At 38.4% G+C, this 17293-nt stretch overlaps 1 protein-coding gene across 1 annotated transcript in view; it reads right to left on the bottom strand.

The window, feature by feature from the left end:
• B4GALT5 (beta-1,4-galactosyltransferase 5) overlaps positions 1-17293 on the bottom strand; it is a 94540-nt gene that overhangs the window by 77049 nt on the left and 198 nt on the right. The gene's annotated exons all lie outside the window — the stretch shown is intronic.

Raw genomic sequence — 17293 nt, forward strand, 5'->3', positions numbered from 1 at the left:
ATAGAGGACTTTCAAGCATTCTTGATGAAAAAACCAGAGTTGAATAGAAAATTTGACATTCGGATACAAGAAGCAAGAGAAGCATGAGAAGATAAACAGGGAAAAGAAATCATAAGGAACTTATCAAAGTTGAACTATTTACATTCCTACATGGAAAAATGATCATTGTAACTGATGAAACTTTTCTCAGTATGAAAATAGTTGAAGGGGATATGTATATATATATAGGAGGGTATATGGATGTATGAATACATATGTGAATGTGTGTATATATGCTTACAGGTATATATAGAGAACACAGGACCAATTTAATAGGAAGGGATGATACTTAAAAGGTGAAATTAAGAGGTGAGAGGGGAATATAATGAGAGGAGACAGGGAGAGACAGAATGGGGTAAACTATCTCGTATAGAAGAGGCAAGGGAAAAATGGTTACAATGGAGAGGAAGAATAGGAAGGCAAAAGGGAATGGGTCAACCTTATTCTCACTGAATTTGGCTTGGTAAGGGAATGAAATACACACTAAATAGGGTGTCTCACCCTACAGGAGAGTAGGGGGGAAGGGGATGAGAGGGGGGATGATAGAAGGGAGGGCAGGCTTGGGGGGAGGGAAATTGGAAGCACCCACTTTTGAAAAGGGACGGGATTAAAGTGGAGAACAGAACAAGTGGGAGGTGGGATAGGAGGGAAGGAAATACAGTCAGTCTTTTACAATATATCTACTACATTATTGTTTTGCATTAGCTACACATGTACAACCTATACTGAACTGATCTGGAATTCAAAGTTTTAAAATCAAATGTTTAAATATATATATATACTATTATTAATACTATTTTACATGTAATTGGGAAATAAGATATACAGGCACTGGGGCATAGAGATCGACCATGCCCTACTGGAAAAGTCGACAGGGGTATGGGAGGAAATATGGGAGAGAGCAGATTAGAGGAGGGGATATCCTGTGGAACTGCTATTTTTCGGCAGCGGATAGGGGAAAAATGGGGAGAAATTTTGTAACTCAAAATCTGGAGAAAATGAATGATGTAAATCAGAAGTTAATAAAGCATTTGAAAAAAATGTAAATAAGCTGGGAACTGGCTATCACATTTCAGGACCTTCCACTACTATTTAGTTATTCTCTGATCCAGGTGCTGACCTCTCCTATTCCTCTGTCCCAGTAGGAGCCTTAAGCCAGGAACACTCCTTATGATCCTTCTCCACCTTCAGAGACCAGGTGAAGTGACACTTGCACCCTGAACCCCACCAGCTCAAAAAGATCTCTCACAGCTTCATATATAGCACAGCACTTATCACATTTATCTTTGTACTTATTACAGTATACTTTGTATCATCATCAATGGTAGATCATAAGCAACTTGAAAGAAATCTGTCGTTTTTCATCTTTTTATTTCTAGTGCCTAGCATAGGTGAGGAGCTTAGTACTGATTTGCTGAACTGAAATGAAGTGTTGAAAGAACAGGTTCTCAACTGCAAACCCTCCACTGAAAGGTGAAAAGGGGTAGGAGAGACGGCCTTGAAATCTATAAACTTCCTCCTTATATGAGCAAGAGATAACTATAGTCATCCTTTCCCCATCTTACAGCAGCAGTGCTCACCACAGCTAAAAGATCCCAAGACATAAAGGCGTTCTCTACCCTATATAAGCTAGCCTGGAACAGACAAAAGTCAGTCTACCCACTCCATGGGAATTGGAATTTGAAGATCTTCCCTGTCCCTTAAGAGACCTAGGGGGAAGAGTCTGAAGACCTCCCCTGCTTTGAAAGTAAACTCTTCCCCCAATAGGCTGAATGTAATCACATGGAGCCTGTGATGGAGGGAATTTGCTGCAGGGTAGAGCAGAGCCCACAGGAAGCTTCCCTGCTATGAAGATAAACTCTGCCTCTGAATAGGCTAAATGTAGTCACATGGAACCTGTGGTGGGAGGAGTTTTGTTGAAGGGAAAGAGAGCCCACAGGAAGCTGGTGTTCAGAGCTAGCCATACAGGTGGGGGAGAGAGAACACTCAGGCAAGGAGTCAGATAAGCTTGAGTAAATATTGATCTTGTATTGGTTTGTGGGAAGGCTGAAGGATGCTGTGGCTCTCAGAGTTATTATGGCTTCTGAATATCTTTGGTACTATGGTGGAATTGACTTACTGGTTTGGGGATTGGGTTTTCTGGTGTCTAAATAAATGTTTCAGTACTGTTCTCTACCTGGAGAATCTGGTATATTTTGCGAGCAAACGTCATCATGCGATACTTATAGTCACAGGCTTTATTGTGATTGTGGGTGATGTAAATATTGCATTGGCGCTACACACATCCATCCCACCTTTCTTTCTTAGACCTCACCTTCTCATGCACTTATTTAACAAGTGTCTAGGGGCGGCTAGGTGGTGCAGTGAATAGAGTACTGGCCCTGGAGTCAGGAGGACCTGAGTTCAAATCAGCTCCAGGCACTTAACATTTACTAGCCATGTGACCTTGAGCAAGTCACTTAACCCTATTGTACTGCCTCTCCCCCTCCAAAAAAAATTTTTTTAAATAAAAAAAAAAAACCTAAAGCTAGGAGAAGATGAGTGATTTGCTGAGGGTCACACACGTAGTAAGTGGAAAGATTCTCCTCTTCTATGAGAGATTTCAAGAGGAGAATCTCTAACTTACATTCTCTCTTGTTATTATCCTCTTCACACTCTACCCTCCAGCCAAACTTCTTTCCTCTCCAAACAAGCCCTAGGTTTTCCCAACTTTCTGCCTTTGCTCACACTATTCCCTACGACTGAAATGTTCTCCTTATTATATCTCTTCATCTGTCCAAGTCCATCCTTTAAAGGCTAACAAATGCCAACATCAATTTGACATGAAGGAGTTGCCTGACTTCCAGCTAGTAATGAATGACTCCCCCCCCCCCCCCAGCTCACACTGCTCTTTGTTCCACACCTCTCTCATGTAATCTTAGACCACAGTTTGTTTGTGACTAACCTTCCTAATTAAAGCCTTAGCTGCAGAAGAAAGAGGAGACCAGAGATTGCATTTTATCTAAAGATAGGCCCTAGGATTACCCAGTAACTGCACATAGTAGGTGGGGTTTTTTTAAGTGATTATCTTTAGCCTCGGATTTTTGTAACTAACCACAACCACTAACATCGGTCCTGATTAGAGAAAAAAACCAATGAAGGTATCCAGACTTCTAAGTTTTCCCGGTTCATAACAAAGTTGTCTAAAATGGCTTTAGTTTCCCTAAATTGAGTTAGAAACAGTTTCTATTTCCCATTGAAAGAAAAGTAAAATCCAGTAAATAACAGAGGTTTCTTTTTTCTTTACAAGAGATTCCATAATATAAAACCTTGTGAATTCCTGTTGTCTTTAAAGATCACAGTTCCCTCTCTCCCATGTAACCAAAGATGACTGTACAATTAAAAAAAAATTCAGTGTCATCCACACATAAAGATAAATCAGATTAAGTGAATTTGCAGTCAAGGCAGTACAGTCCTCCCCTCCCAAGAAGAGGCAAAGGGCTATAATTCACCACGTCTGAGTAAAAGCTTAACAGGTTTTACATGCTCTATCATTTATATTTCCTCATTCTTTAGCTCTCTTTTCATTTCCTGAAGACATTATCAAGTAAAAAATTTCCTCACATTCAAAAACCAACACCCCTCCTTGATCCTCCAGATCTCCCATGGCTGGGCCCACAGCCTGCCTTTACTTATCTTATCATCTGAAAATGAGTCTGTCTTAGTCATAGGGGAACTATGGAGAGGTAAGGGAAGGTAATGGAGAGTTTTGTTAAATATTCTTAGTTAACAGAGAATTACCATATCCTACATGGATTACCATCTTTTCAAGTAATGAGAATAGAAAATATTTAATAATAAATTCAGGATCATGCTTCAGATCATTCAGGGTATGATAAAACTTAGAAGTATTAGTTAATTGAGCTTTTGGATTGACAAATCTCAGTTAAAACTTTAGTCTTCCCCATATTCAGCCTCATTAGGTCTCCTTTCTTTTCATAAAGGAAGTTTTTCAATACTTCACAAGATCCTCGTTTCATGAATATTGACCTCTACTCATGAAAATCAAAGCCTTCTCTACCCCATTACAAATAATCTTCTTAAGCTGCTTATCATGTGGAGTCAAATGTTCTGGCTACTCATGAATCTTCCACACTTAGTTACTCTTGATTTCTCTGATAGATTATAAGCTAAAACCTTTCCAACCTATCAAGACATGCCAGAGCTTTTACCTACCCATGGCTAATTCGAAAATCCAGGGTCACCTCCATAGCTTGAGGAGGTACTGTCTACTACCATTAGTAATAACAGTGCCAAGATTATCCTCATTTGACTTAAACAAATTAGGCTCCAGGAGATTAAGTGTCTTGCCTATTATTGACATGAAGCTACTAGAAGGTAGAAAGCAGCTCAAACCCCAGTCTTCTGACTCCAAATCCACTTTACCAGGCAGCCTCCAATTTAGCTAAAATAACCTTTCCCAAATTACTCTTGTATGTTATAATCAACTGGAAAGCATTTTAATCCACACTAGCAATCTGATTTTCTAACATTTGTCCCAGGCTTTCATGCAGAGGTTAAAGTCCAAAGATGCATGTTTGTAAGGAGGAGACATTAAAACTTTAGTTGCTATTCTATCAGTCATGCTGAACAAAATGAGTGTCATCAACCGATGTGTAGAAAACCCATGGGTTTCAGTAACACCTTTCAACTGATGACACTGGAACCATTACTTTAAAGCATTCATAGTATTCACTGGGTTTATAAAGAAGGTATTTTTAAATAGCAAATATAATTGCCATTAAAGAGGTGAAGAAATATAAATCAGCAATTAAATTTATTCAAGCATTTCAGAAGAAAAGCAACAAAACCTAAATGTAATCCCTTGTTCCAACTAAGGCACATTGCCTCAAACAGAAATCACCAATAATTTATGTGGAAAATAGAATTGTCTTTTTTTTTAAGGTAGTATTAGCTAACCTCTATACACAAAGTTACATGTTTAGAGAGAAAGACCTTGCTGAGGCATCAAGATGCCAAACTAAGAGTTTGTAACTAAGACTTTAGCAAACAGAATCAAATTTTAACAGAGATCACTAATAAAAGACTGATATGCAAGATAAATCTAAGACAATGTAGCTCCAGATTACCCTTTCCTGACTTAGTTACACATAACTCCCTGTCACATGGTCCAAGTAAATTGGCCTACTTACCTCCCACAAAGAGCTTTTGCACTGTCTGCTCCCCATGCTCAAAACACACTTAGAACAGGTTCAACTCCCCTCTGCCTGAGAATCTCCAGCTTCCATCAAAGTTCAGTTCAAGTGCTAGTGCTTATAAAAGGCCTTTCCTGATCACCCCAGCTGGTAGGCCCTTCCAAAATTATTGCGCATATATTCTGTACTCATTTATGTACCTAGTGCTTGTTGATAGAATGTAAAGTTTGTAGTAGAAGAGCCTGTTCCATTTTCCTCTTTGAATTCCCAGCATAAAACACAGCACACAGAAGACAGTATAACACAACAATGTGATACATGCTTATTGATTGCTATATAGAAGAATAAAAACAAATACAACTAAAAGTCTTTCCCCAGTATATGTGGTCAAAGGATATGAAAAAGAAATAAGGATTTCAAAATAATTACAAACTAGAAATGACCATATAAAAATATGTTCCAAATCATTAATAGTTACAACTTAATAAATATGACAAAAACTGAGAACTGTCAATGTTGAAGGGTATTATGGGGAGAAAGGAGGCACTATATACAGTGGGTGGACTGTGAAGTAGTTCAGGAGATGCATTATGAAAGAAAAAAAATTTAATTGCCACCCTTTGACCCAGCAAGCCCATCCATACGGCAAGGTAGATGAAGACATTAGTAAAGGTCATTATATATCAAATACATCACAGCAACACTTTTTTGTGGTGACAAAAAAAAAAAGGGTGACTATCAACTGAAGAATGGGTGAAAAAAACTAGTGCCCAAATCTACTAGAATATTATTGAGTAGTAAGAAATAAATAGTAGGAATTTGGAGAAACATGGGAAAATCTGTATGAACTGATTGTGAAGTGAAATAACCTGAACCAGAAGAACTCACCTAAGGAACACAACAATGTAAATGAAAAGATCACTAACAGGCAGCAGCCAAAAGGAAATCTGGGCAACCGAAAAATCACTAACTCCAATAATCAGACAAAGAAACCCACCTCTCTCCTCTAAGAGAAACCAGGGACTACTCTGGCAAAATGCCATCTAGACTGTCAGGTCACTACTGAGGTGTTTTCTTTTGACTGTTTTTCTTTATTACAATGGTGGGTTCAATTTAAACACTAGAGACTGATGAAGTTTGCATTTCCAGAAATGATTTCAATGTAAAAACAAAAGATATCAATTAAACTCATATTTTTTAAAATAAGTGACATTTTATTATTATCAGAAACACTTGTCATTACCAGGAAACTAGAATTAAAATGATCTGAAAAGTTTTAAAACTTTAAAATTTATATTCCTATCTGCTTCTTCATTACAGGACAGTATAAAATAGAGGATTTTTTTAAATCATGGACCTCTTCGGGAATCTAGTAAATTGTATGTTATGGTCTCCTTTTTTTTTGCAGTGGCCTCCTCAGAATCATTTTTGTTACCTACATTCGTAATCAAAGAAATGCTAAATTTCAGTTAGAGGCTAGTGAAAATAAAAATGCAATGTTTTTCCTCACCCAAGTTCATGGACTCTTTTAGAGTCCATGGACCCTAGGTTAAGAATCTCTGATTTAGGAAATAACAACTAACATTTATATAGTTCTTAAAGTTACCAAAGTACTATCCTCACAATAACTGTGTGAGGTAGGTACCTCAATTATTAAGATCTCCATTTTACAGATAAGGAAACTGAGGTACTGTTACGTGACTTGCTTAGCTAGGTTCACTCAGTATCAAATTAAGATGTGAACTTCTGACTTATGGCTCTAAGTTTGGAACTCTTTCCAGTACAGGTAAGAAGAGGTTCCTGTTGTAGCAACTTTGCCTGATAGTGGTTTTATATATTGTACTAAAAGTAGCAGGAGTTACATATAAAAGTAACTCACATTTACATGCTGTTTTACAGTTTCTATATTGCTTATATGGAGCACTGGTCTCATGAAGACAGAAATCCCATCTCTAACACTTCCTAGCTCTGTGACCCACAGCAAGTAATTTAAATGAACCTCTCTGTGTTTCAGTTTTTTCCTCTGTAAAATGAGTGGGGTTGGACTCCATGCTTTCTAAGGTCTCTTCCAGCTATAAATTTATGATCCTATGACTCCTCACAATAAAACTGTGAGGTACCACAAAAAGCACTGAGCATACAAGCATTTAACCAATGCTTGTTAAATGTCCAATGAATTTAACTGAAGTGTGGTACAAAGAATTTGCAAAAATGATTGTACCTTTGTTTTTAGTTTTTATTAAAAAAAAAAAAGAATTTTTAAAAAAATCAGGGGAGGAGGGATAGCAGACCTCCCAACTCAAACTACTAGATCTAAACTGTGTGCCATTTTATAGTCTTTCATGTCATTCTTGGTCTATTTTAAATAAAGGTCTTTAATTCTTGAACATGACCAGGAAAACCCATTTCCAAAGGAAAAGAAAATGAGGACCTGAAAATTTAACCAAGCCTTCTCTTCTACTACTACTTGTGGTTTAATAAGGAAGTTCTTATCTTGCCTTTTTTGCTTGCTTGCCCTTGAGGCTAAGTGGGGAAAGGGAAAGTGCTTATGAAAGTGAGGGAGGTAAGGTAGGATGGTACTGCATACTAGTAGTTTAGTTCAGTAACACTTCATCTGGAGGGACCTTAACTTCCTCATTTGTCAAATGAGGATAACATTTGTCCTACTTACATCACAGAGTTACTGTGAGGAAACCACTTTACAAACTATATTAAGCAATATGTAAATGTGGCTAGATATTATTAGCCAGTCAATGTGACAGCATGTATGGGGTATTCAAGGAGGACCACCACTTCTGGTGTAAGGGCTCACTGAGCCCTTTGCAGGGCTGCTCATCCAACTTCAGGGTCTACCCGGAACTCAATTCTCACCTTCGGCTCCAAGAAGCTGTAGCATGTGCATGGGCCACACCCCAGTAAAACTGTCAGCAGACAGGCTAAACCAGGTTGAAGGGAACCGAGAGGTCCCAAACCTGTCAGTGAGTTGGGGGATGTCTGTATCAAGCATGTGAAGACTTGCTACCCACCCACCCACCCCCTCCCCGTGGAAGAGGTGGATGAGAACACTTTGTTCCAACCACCCTGAAGGAGGCTGAATCAGGCACTGTGTAATGCTTAGAATTTGGTCAGACATCAGAAATGCCAAGGTCATCTACTGCCCAGTTGTCCTGACTTTTGCCTTGCCACTGGACTTCAATGATTCTGGAAGAGAGAGTGAGGCTGATGACTTTGTGCAATTCTGCCTCACTTAAATCTAATTCACTCAGGCATCAGACATCACCCTTTGATGTCACTGGTCCTCTTCAAAAATCAAAGGACAAAAGAAACAACAGCAACTATGTATCAAGTATTGTGCTAAGCGCCAGAGATACAAAGAAATACAGTCATATAAACAACTCTGTATAAACAAGCTATATATAGGATAAATAAAAAATAATCAAAAGAGGGAAAGCTTTAGAATTAAAGGGCATTTATTATTATCTTTATTTTTTTATCTCATGCTCATAAGTACCACTAGGTAAGGCTGAAGATGACAATTAGGCCATTAATAGTCTGACGGTAGTTTTCTTCATAACTGATAAATGTTTCAGGGACCTCCTCCCAAACAATGAGCAGACAGTCTTTCAGTCTCTAGAAATTACCTGTTAGCTCTGGTAACCAGGTGAGAAGATGGCAGCACCACCCTGTCTCTAATAACTGCTTACCCAAGTTAACAATAAAGGAATAGAAAGGGAAATCCGAGAGGAGGCAGCACTCTAAATTATTCAATGTGATTCCCAGGCTTGGGCAAACAATGAATTCACAGAATCAGCAGGGGGTGAGACTATAAATAAAAATAAAAGTTCTTTCCAACTCCTCAAGCTTTTTGGAATAAAAGCAAAGGCAGTATTCAGGTCAAAAGGTAAAATTAATTTGATTTTAACATCCGGCTTTACCTGAAAGACTGAAGGTAGGACATGAACTAAGGCACAATCCCTTTGAGGTTGAGCAAAAAGGAATAACTAAAGTGAAAGAGTTGTTTTGGCAAAACTAAAGGGATCCACCCACCCGGGGCTCAAAGCGTAGACATTCCAAAGACTTAAGGTGTTCTTTCTTGGCAGTAGCCAAAATGGATTTCTTTTCAATTTCTAGCTCACGTGATAAAAAAAGATACACTTCAGAGCAGAGCTTTGACATCCCACCCCAAAGATCTTAAACAGGAAAAATTATACCTAAGTGTAATTTTACCAATTCATCTCAAAGAAAGACTATTAACTATGAAGTCCAAATGATTATGTCCAGACAGAATTTGAACACACTGATGATGATGATCATATCACAGGCACGCCAGCCAATTTAAGCAAATTTAATATATGAAAAATCTAAATTTACCAAAAAATAATTAGGAGACAAGTCACCCGTGTTTTGTATCCCTCAAGACCCAGTTCCCACTCTTGTAAGAAGCCTCCTCTAGGTGTCATCTTTTTTCCCCCTTCTCTCAAATCCCACGGTCCTAATAGTCTATGATACAATTTAATACTTAAGTTTGCATCATTAATTTTCCTGAGGTAAAATCTTGTTTCCCCAACTTGATTTTAAGTGTTTATACTTCTCAATCCTGGGCAAGTTACTTAAGTCCTTAAGGCTTCAGTTTTCTTATTCTTAAGTAAAGAAAAGAAGTTGAAGTAACAAATTCATATTCTCTTCCAGCTCATTTAATAACGTTAGGTACTTGTTATATCCCTGATAGCAATTAGCAAGACAAGGAGCAGGGACTTACCCTAGAATTCCTTCACCGAAAAAACTCAGCTACTTTTATTTATAAAAAAGATTTATAAATCTTAATTTATAAAAAGATTTATAAATTTATAAAAAAGATTTGCCTACAACTTTCCAGGGACCTATTGCATAAGTCAAGACACACCTGCATGTATGAAAACATTGTCAGTTAGCAATGGATAACTCTGTCCATTACACCACATAGTCTACATGGGATTTGTGGTAATTTGCAAGCAAGTCTTGTCCACATCATGATGGGGTATCTGTAAGTGTCATTAACTTCCCTAAGGCAAATACTTCACCTGTTGTCTTCAAAACATGTTTTAACTTTGCTCCAATGTTATCAACCATTTTTAAGTGGTTCCTTGACCTACCCTCATAGATTTGCCTCACTTACTAATTTCCAGTTCTAATGTTTATCCCTTGTGGCAAGATGTGTCCAACCCGCTTTTCTTAGTATAAAAATAAAAACTTTTCATAAGCAAGTAATCAGGAATTTAGCAATTTGTCTTGAGACCTCTAAGGGATTTCCACTCTCCCAGAAATTAGAACAGATCCTAGAAAGGAAGGAACCCTTCTTCCTAATTCCCTCATCACTCACCATACCTATGAACAAAATCTAAATTCATAGATTTTGAGCTAGAAGAGATTTCAGAGATCAGCTATTTAGTCTCACCTCTAAATTTTAAGATGAGAATTGGAGTAAACCAATCCATGAGTCCCAGAACTGAAATTGATACTATTTGGAAACCTACTTTCACAGATCATCCAACTGTAGCAATTTCCCAAGAAAGGAATTTCAACCCCAAACCCAAGCACATTATTTTTAAAATAGCTATTCATGAAATAAGTAACTTCTCCTGGTAAAAGAAAATGCATCCACTTGGTTTTACAACCTAAAGTGATTCTGTACAGGCATGACTGAAACAAAGTTGGCAGAGGCAAGATTTTTGATAAAAAAATATTTCATTCCCTTTCTCCCTAAAAAAAATTTACTAACTAGTTACTGAGGTTATCAGAAATTAGTTTTTCACCTTTCCCTTCTCCCTTCTCAATTTTTTTCCTGTTCCCACACTACATTTAACGAAGTCTTACAGTTTTGCTAGCTATCATAGATAGTTATATGATTAAGTTAGATGTATAGTCAAATATATATAGATACATAGTCATCAATGTATATATTATAGCTTATCTAGAATTGTTTCTAAGAATTGTTTAAAAACCTAAGCTATATATTAAATAACTGACTATAATTTACTGGAAAGTTTACCCAAGATATAAAGTTCAGCTATTTTAGAAGCTTTTTGCCTCAAATTAGGAGACACAACACAAAGTTAAAAGACCTGCCCAAAATCATCCAATCACAACAAGTCAGGGGAACCAAGATTCCAATAAACACTGCTTTCTTTCCAAACCACTATATTCTCAAAAGACAACCTTTCTCTAGAGGAAAACCATTCAACTTCTCTTTCTTTCAAGCAGATGACATAAGAGTAAGTCATATCAGGGGGGAAGGGGGAGGGGGGAGTGCAAAATAGGTCTCATTTTGGAACTATACCTTAATAACTTAAAACTCCACTAAGACTTCTGGGACACACGGTATTGATGGAATCCTAATAAAGCTGCCCCCAGCCCCAATATTCTAACTTTATGAAAGTCCTGGCCCCACTGAACAGGAAGCCCTCTGTATCTACCTAGCCCCCTCCCCCATGTCCTAACTTCTTCATATATGCCTCACTGCTCACTAGAACAACAGGTATGTCCCTGTACTCTTAGTTACCACAGAAATGGCAGGTGTGTCCATGTGATGGGAACCCAGCTATTGCCTCTACTTGGTCACTGCCCCCAGAGCCATTCCCACAGAAACAGGTGTGTTCTTGTATTCAGTCACAATCACATCATACATCTAGGTTAAGACATGACCACAATACCTAATTATCTGTCTTGACTAGACAGCTAGCCAGCTGAAGGGAAGAATGAGCAGAATGTTTAACCACCGAACCATAGATGGGACCCCTCTTCCATTACCTAATCCCTTAACAAACTCCTTTTGCTTTTTTAGTATTAAGGATATTCCTTTATTCTATGTAAATTTCTGTTACATAACTGCATCTTCACCCTATAAAAATCCATCTTGCTTTCTCTAAAGTTGCTGGTTACTCTTGGAACTTAGCCTGCTTCAGGAGAGGTGTCAATCTCAATAAATGTCTATACTTGGATTAGAGGTCGTCTGACTGAATTCTTTGAGACAGTTCCACCACAACACATCATGCAATTACAACAGTTTTTGGGTGGGTAGAGCCCCCACCACAACAATTTTTGGCGTCCCTGGGTTTAAACCTCAACAATATTACTAATGCCATAGGATCCATGCCCCAACTAACTCTCCTCTAACTTTTTCCAATGCACTTTGTTATTCATATTTTGAATCTATACCAGGCAGTACCACTGAATTACAGAATCATGCCTCCCAAGTTCACTGATTTCACCTTTGTCCAAACAGGCCAAGTTCAACCCAAGGAATTTTCAGTTTCCTAACAGACCATATGTGGAATTCCTATTAGCTGAATAGCACATCTATATTAGTCCTTCATTACCACACGGGGCCTTCTTAAATATCTCTCTCAGACTTTACATAGTAGTTACTTGTACACATCTTATCTTCTACAGTATTCTAAGTGTCCTGGGGAAGGGGAGTTCAATTCTGTTTTTGTATCATATCTATATGACAGATGCTATGTGCCTTGCACATAGTAAGCACTTAAATGTTTGTTAAACTAAACTGTTCACCAAATTGCAGCACTGCAAGTAATTCTAAAATATGATTTTCTGCTTTTAGCAGTTTTCAAATTCTGTAAGCTCAACACACACCACCACACAATATTATGGCCCAAAACCTGCATTAAGAAACTTTCGCTCAGGGGTGGCCAGGTGGCTCTTCGAGTAAGAGCACCGGCCCCAGTGTTGGGATAACCTGGGGAATCGAATCCGGGCTCAGATACTTAGCACCACACCCAGAAATAACTGGCCGCGTAACCTTGAGCAAGTTACTTAACCCCAATTGCTTAAAAAAAAAAAAAAACTTTCGCTCTATTAGATCACATATTGTTATGAAAAAGTGACTTAGTTTTCTTCCTCAGAATTATACCCTTTTAAAGGCACAGCCAAATAGGAGTAAGGAATTTTGACCCCAGCAAAGTGCATGTTAAGTGTCGGTCTCATTTTAAAAGTGCAAAGTATCTTTACTATACTTATTATGCAATATTTCCTTAGGTGGGGCTGGGGGAAATCTAACAGTCACATCATTATGCTATGTGAGGCAAAAGCACTATTCAAATATCAATGTTTGACTCCTAGCACAGTTAAAAAATTTTAACCCCAAACTCCCCTCCCCCCAAAAATCCCTCACTCATGATTGTCTAAACATAATATTGTTCAACCTTTAAAAGTAGTCAAATACCCATATAGAAATAATGTATAACTACAGAAATCCATTTGTTTCACTCTATATATAACAGGCACATACATATTCTTCACTTAGCCTCTATATTCTAACCGCTATCTTCTTTCTGAGTCACTTTGACTAGTCTAAAACTATTATACATAATTTTTTTTTAATAACCAAAAATAGCTTTAGCCTACAAAGAGACCATCCTAAGTAATGAAACCACATTCAACTAGATTTAGTAGTAAAAATGGCTGAATATGCTGTGCCAGTATTTAAGCTGGGCACATTCAGAAACCTGGTGTTCCATGATCATGTTTAATAGCTTCTACCCCAACAAAAGTTTGGGAGGAAAAAATTTCTACTAACTATATGATCCAGGGTCACATAGAATAGTGTTGGCATTAGATCTTAGAAATTTCCCCGTTAATGGTGTCCTGCTTATCATCCAACTAGATTCACACACCAAGGTATCAGCACTAATTAAGTTTATCGTTGACATGATTCTTAAGTTTGTTTGACCATTCTGAACATATGAACCACACATCTGAAGAGATAAGTAGTCCTTATCCCTTAAACATATTTGAAGTGGCTACAAAGCCAAAAAAGTGTTAACAAAAGAAAAAACAAGAAGCAGCAAAACAAAAATCCAGTAAAGAAATCAATCCGTAATTCTGACACTTTCTTCCATACTACAAAAACTCAATTACTCAATTAACTCAATTGTAAATTTAACACATCATAAATCCATTTTAAAGGGCAGTTTAAGACATTGACCCCCAAAATGTTGAACATTCTCTCTTTTCAATACCTTTCTCTAGGTTATCTTATCCTTTTTAAAAAATGTTATCTGCCTTATTATAGACAGCAGTTCAATAATGCTAAAAATGGACATTTGAGGCCTTAAGTCCCTGATGAGAAATCCCAATGTAGTAATTAAATTTAGTTAGATTTAAAACAAAAGGCTTTTGCACACTTTTTCCAGTCTTCCCTTTTCATCTTTCAGTATTATGAACAGAATTAAAATTCTAAACAACTCATTAGTCTTTTAAGGTCAAGTTGTTTTTTTTTAAATCCAACAATTGAATCTTTTTTTTCAGTTTAAAGTAATATGGAAAAATTCAGAAACAATTTTAAAATGCACAGCTTTATAAAAAAAAATCATTCTAATTCTGTTAACTCAAAAATTTGGTGTTAAGAAATTTAAGTCAATTTTAAGTCATATTTCTATCAAAGAATTTAGTTTCCAACCTTTTAAAACAAAATAGGGATTCCAATCAACCTTTTTTTAAAATATGGTTGATCAAAATATCACAACCTGAAATTCATGTCACATTGTACACAAAAGTTGAGGGAATAAAGTGCTGTATATTTCCATTTGTAATAAATTTCAAATGATTATTAGAATGAATAGAGTCAAATAGGATACTGATGTCTAGTCTCAACTAGTATCACTAATTACTCAGCAATTTTTGTTCAGCAAATATTCTTATCACTTTTTCCTTTCCTTCCCCCCCTTCCAAAACACACAAGGTTGGGTACTTTTCCATTAAAAAAAAAAAGCACTTTTGACCCTGTTAAGACAAATTAATGTCATCTACTTTATTTCCATAGAACACCATCAAAGGGTTCTTTAAAAGCACAAGAGCTAAACACACACACACACACACACACACACACACACTCCCTCTCTCTCTCTCTCTCTCTCTCATACACACCCTTAAATAATTCCCAGTTGACAATATGAAACATCAATACTAACCATAAGGTGAAATATGCTTATTTTATTCAAAAGTGAGTGGGGGAGAACCTCTTGCTTTGCTGGAAATTTCTCTATTCAGCTAGTTCAATGTTTGATAATTCAACACAGGATAGCACCAAATACCATAGTTTAAAAAAAACATGTCTCTGTGGCTAAAGAGTTTCCCCATTTTAATTCCCAACCAGTTCTGTTCCCCTTCCTTTGCCCCAAACACTATTTTCCTCCTACCCTAAATCAAATTATCTTAAAGTTTCCACAGTAGCTACAATAAGTAGTTAAGAAAATCAGATCTAACCTTTTCTCAGAGTTCCCAAACTAATCTCTCAGCATCTCCAAGTCCACTTCTCCATACTAGAAAGTGTCTATTTAGGGGTTTAGGTCTTTTCTCAAGGACAAGCTTTGCTTCCAACAAAAAGCTTTCATTCTTTTCTAGCAAATGTGAATTTGGCTTAAGCAGCATGACTTGAAAGAAGTCTCTTCAGATCTACCTAACTCTAATTAAACACAATTAAAGTTTTTGGCCTAGAAGAATTTCCAAAAAGCAGCAGGACAAAATGAATATACCCTTCTCACCTTCAGTTCACCCTAGGCTTTTCACCAAGACTAAGAGCAAACTCATCTCACATGTCCAGGCCCCACCTCCACTACCCCAGCAGATACTGATGCTGGGCCCCTAACGTTATCGTGAAGGGTTAGCAGCAGGGGAAGTACAGATCATAGGCAGATATTATTGCCCAGAACCAGTCATCTCCATGTGGCTGGCAGTATGACTCCCCAAGAGGAAACTGGCCAAACCAAGGCCTCTCCGGACAGGAAAGGGAAGCGAGGGTGGGAAAAAGATGTGTGCCCTTGTAGGAGGGCAGGAGAACTGAGAGCACTAAAAATATAGGGCAGTAGACACAGGATGGAAGCGAAAGGACATGCAGAAAATCCAAGGCAAGGTGCCTGGGGTATTCCAAAAGTGGAAGAAAGGATTTTGGAGTCTGGCCAAGACCCAGGCATCGGTTTGTGTGTATGCAGGATAGTCAAATGCGCAAAAACAGAGAAATGTGAGGAGAGAGGACCAGGCAGAAGCTAAGTAATAGTGTGGTAGAATGAAGAGGTCAGAAGTAAAAAGGAATAAGAGGGAAGCCATGAGAGGAAAAGGAATGAATGGAGGATCAAAATAGATTGGAAAGGAGGGAGTGATGGAACAGAGGTGGGAGAATAAGGTTAGGAAAATAGAGGGAGTTGTTAGGAGGAGGTAATTGATAGGGGTTCAGGAAAAAAGCCAGCCTTAGGCAAGGTAACCATTGGAGGAGAAAAAAGGATGCAGGTGAGAAAAGGGACCAGAGCAAAGGAAATGAGGGTTGGATAAGGGTGAAAAGGAAGAATTTAAAAAAAAAAAAAAAAGGAGAAAGGGCAGGAGAGTTGGGAGATGAGGAAAAAGGAAAGGAGTGATCAGAGAAGATGGGAGCTAAGAAGACTGGAGTGTAAGGAGGAAAGGATTTGGAAAGAATGAAGTAGGATTTTGTTAGGGAGACTGAAAAGGTAGAATAAGTGAGGAAAGACAAGTGTGAGAGAGGAAGGGATGGGGGGCTCAGGAAAAGGGGGGGGAACGGAGGTTCAGAAAAAGGAAGAGATGAGGTCAGAAAAAAGAGGAAACGGATGGGGGGTTCAGAAGAAAAGAGGGAACAGATGTGATATCAGTAGAGGAATGAAATGGGGAGTCGGGAAAGGAGAGGGAAAAGATGAAGGGGTCAGAAAAGGAGGGAAGGGATGGAGAATCGGGAGAGAGAAGAGATTGGAGGAAGAAGAAAAGGAGAGGGGGGTCAGAAGGGAAGGGGGATCAGGAGAGGGAAAGGAAGAGATGGAGGGTCCGAGAAGACGGATTTAGAAAAGATGAGTTGGGAAGGACTATGGGGTTCAAAAGAAGACTGGATCTGGGTGGCCGAGCGAGGCAGGCGGTGGGAGGATGGAGTCGGGACCCACGCGGACTGCGGGGTTCGAGAGCGGGGTCCGTGGAGGGGGCCCGTTGGCGCGTCTCCCCCCGGAAGGGCCGGCCGGCGGAGGGGGCACGCTGGGGTCGGGGCGGGGGAGGGGGTACTGTTGCCA

This window comes from Petaurus breviceps, unplaced genomic scaffold (assembly GCF_028583685.1).
Source record: "Petaurus breviceps papuanus isolate PSGF00001 unplaced genomic scaffold, PetGlider_PUasm1.0 90847, whole genome shotgun sequence".
In the NCBI taxonomy this organism is placed as follows: domain Eukaryota; kingdom Metazoa; phylum Chordata; class Mammalia; order Diprotodontia; family Petauridae; genus Petaurus; species Petaurus breviceps.